Source organism: Octopus bimaculoides, chromosome 20 (assembly GCF_046866305.1).
Source record: "Octopus bimaculoides isolate indiv1 chromosome 20, ASM4686630v1, whole genome shotgun sequence".
Classification (NCBI taxonomy): Eukaryota; Metazoa; Mollusca; class Cephalopoda; order Octopoda; family Octopodidae; genus Octopus; species Octopus bimaculoides.
The window spans coordinates 549330-551829 of NC_142947.1; the positions used below are offsets into that span (position 1 = coordinate 549330).

Genomic DNA, 2500 nt, shown 5'->3' on the forward strand with positions numbered 1-2500 from the left:
CTAACACTTCGCACTATGTAACATATCCGCTTGTTTATTTACTGCGTATATCTATCTATCTATCTATGTATCTATCTATCTATCTATCTATCTATCTATCTATCTATCTATCTATCTATCTATCTATCTATCAGCCTGTTTGTCTATATATCTCTTTATCTATCTATATATATATACACATACACACGTATATATATATATATATATATATATATATATATATATATATATATATATATATATATATATATATATATATATATAGGCGCATAAGTGGCTGTGTGGTAAGTAGCTTGCTTACCAACCACATGACTCCGAGTTCAGTCCCACTGCGTGGCACCTTGGACAAGTGTCTTCTACTATAGCCTCGGGCCGACGAAAGCCTTGTGAGTGCTTTTGGTAGACGGAAACTGAAAGAAGCCTGTCGTATATGTATATATATATGTATGTATGTATGTATGTATGTGTGTGTGTATGATTGTGCGTCTGTGTTTGTCCTCCCAACCATCGCTTGACAACCGATGCTGGTGTGTTTACGTTCCCGTAACCTAGCGGTTCGGCAAAGAAGACCGATAGAATAAGTACTAGACTTACAAAATATAAGTCCTGGGGTCGTAAAAGAATAAAAGAATCTATGTGTGTGTGTGTGTGTGTGTGTTTGTGTGTCTATACATACGCTATGCACAGATAATTATATATATAGCTATACATGGACATGTAAAGAAAATTACGTTTCCTCGCTGAATCCTTACAAAGAAAAAATTCTAGAAACTAGGTCAGCCGTTTCCTAATCTTTCCGCTGACCTACTTTTGTTTTTATATCTATTTTTTAATGTACAGCTTTCAGATTTACCTCCTCTTTCATTTCCTTTCATTTTCCTTCCTTCTTTCTTTTTTCTGTTGTTGTTGTTGCTGTTTCTTCTAGCAGCCAACCTCCCTCTGTGTGTAGTTGTTTCACGCTGGTTCACCTCATCCTCCGAGCCTACCCTCCGCCACCGCCGCCGCCGTAAGTAGACTAATTTCTCGTCTTTCTGAAACTGTGCTGGGACCATTTGAGTTTTCGAAGACAGTCATATGTGGTCTTCAACATCGAAATGTCAGAGGTGTTCTGTAGATTAACAAACATACACATACATGCGCGAGCTCACTGACACACACATACACACACAGACGCGCGAACATGCACACACGCACACAGAGACAATTTTTGAACGACGGGTATATTTGTATAATACAGTATTCTTCGCGCGTGTGTGTGTTTTTGTGTGTGTGTGTCCTTTAGTGCTTGGGGACACTAAACTCCCTTGTTGCGGTAAATACAAATAATTGACAATAACAAAAATAATATAGGTAGTTTCATGTGTTGAATAGCATTAGATAGCTATAGAATTAAAATTTATATTTATCATAAGGGCACATGAGGCGCCTACCTGCTAGAAAGTGGAGTTAAAACCCTCAAATAAACCACCAATAACACTGAAAAATACAACATTAAACAACAGTAGTCGGGCGGACGGGTAAAGAATTTAGACAAACCATCATTGCTAAATTCTGTATAGTCTTGCATTTGGATACACTTGTACCATGATTTAAAGTTCTGGCGAAATAGCCTTAGCTCTCCTCAGCAAGTTTTACCAAGTGAAGACATTCAACTCGTCACGTTGATGTCTCCTGGCGTTCTGAATTGTTTTGCGCCAAAATTAGAACACTGTTGTATTTTTGAGCGTTGTTAATGGTTTATCTGGGGGTTCTAACTCCATTTTCTGGCAGGTAGGCGCCTCATGTGCCCTTATGATAAATATAGATTTTAATTCGATAGCTATGTAACGCTATTTAACGCCTGAAAACACCTATATTAATGTCGTTGTTATTGTCAATTATTTATATCTACCGCAGACAATACTAACAATAATAATATCTATATAAATGTTCGCATTTAAATATTTACTCCTTAATTCATATATTTACACTGAAGTTGTTCTGCTTTTGGCGCAAAACAATTCAAAATGCCGGCAGACTTTAACGTGAGGAGTTGAATTTTTTTCACTTGGTAAAACTTGCTGACGAGAGTTAAGGTTTTCTTCGCCAGAACTCAAATTCATGATACAAGTGCATCCAAATGCGAGGCTGTACATGCGTATGTGAATACAAACATTTGATCACTATAAGCGAATCATCTGTGGGGTTGTTCAGCAAGAAATTGCGGAACCCTCATACGCCATCTAACGACGGGACAGTCAATGGTATATATATACATATATATATATATATATATATATATATATGTATATATATATATATATATATATATATATATATATATATATATATATATATATATATATATATATATATATATATTCTTTTTTTATTGTTTTACTTGTTTCATTAATTTGACTGCGGCTATGCTGGATCACCGCCTTTAGTCGAGCAAATCAACCCCAGGACTTATTCTTTGTAAGCCAAGTACTTATTCTATCGGTTTCTTTTGCCGAACCGC

General features: G+C 35.9%; 1 long non-coding RNA gene across 2 annotated transcripts in view; it reads left to right on the top strand.

The window, feature by feature from the left end:
* The first annotated feature begins 910 nt into the window (after positions 1-910).
* Positions 911-2500, top strand: part of LOC149131570 (uncharacterized) — a 152574-nt gene continuing 150984 nt past the window's right edge. The window contains exon 1 of one of the 2 annotated variants that reach the window (XR_016237475.1): positions 911-1006. This is a non-coding gene — a long non-coding RNA (uncharacterized LOC149131570). The remainder of the gene's footprint in view (positions 1007-2500) is intronic. The other variant, XR_016237474.1, reaches the window with a different exon arrangement.